Here is a 920-nt window from a genome sequence, read left to right on the forward strand (position 1 = left end):
TATTCAAAGGTACTTAATAATTATGTAATAGGTAATTGCTTCGATACCATTATACCGGCGTTAGAATTTATTCTAACAAAGCCGAGATGAGGCAACGAAGGAATGACTTATTCACATGATTATTAAGAAAGTAAGTTGTAACTGGAATTTTCTTGAAACCATTATATCGTCGTTGGAATTTATTTCAACAAAGCTGAGATGACGAACAAAGAATAAAATTGAGTAAGGAACATAACGAAAATGAGAGTATTAATCTTTCAACAAATTGACACTGATGTTAGGACGATTTGTTGAGAGGAGAAAACTCCCAACTAAAATAAAAAAACACTGAACTACCCTTTCAACAAATTGGCGCTGATGCCGGGGAATTGCTTTAATAGTAAAACATTTCATATTTATGTGTCATTAATCAAATAATTGTGCAGAAACTTATTTTTCTTTTGTACAAATTATTTCCTTTTTACTTTGTACAAAAATGTGGATTATTAAATATGTATATTTTGTTTCTCTTTTCTTTCTTATTTTTCTAAATTTTTCTTGAAAAATAGAGAGAAGAATTTCTTTTGTGCATGAGCAGGAATAAACAACTTGAATTTTCTCTTGACCCTGAAATAGAGAAAACCCTCAAGAAGCAAAAAAGAGCACGAAAGAAAGCAAACAAAGCAAAAACTAATCTCCAAGAAAAAAGAGAAGAAATGGCAGATAACAATGAGTCCAGGGCAGAAAACCAAGGAAGCATAGGAGGTTTTGTCAGTTTCAATCCCAGAAACATGATAAAAATCGAGAGACCTTCTGGCTCTCAAAGGCCAGTTGAAATGAAAACAGGGTTGGTACAGCTTATGTACGCAAACCCCTTTGCTGGATTAGACCATGAGGATCCGTACAACCACCTCACAAAATTTTATGAGTTGGCCGGTACC

This window comes from Lupinus angustifolius, chromosome LG09 (genome assembly GCF_001865875.1).
Source record: "Lupinus angustifolius cultivar Tanjil chromosome LG09, LupAngTanjil_v1.0, whole genome shotgun sequence".
Lineage (NCBI taxonomy): Eukaryota > Viridiplantae > Streptophyta > Magnoliopsida > Fabales > Fabaceae > Lupinus > Lupinus angustifolius.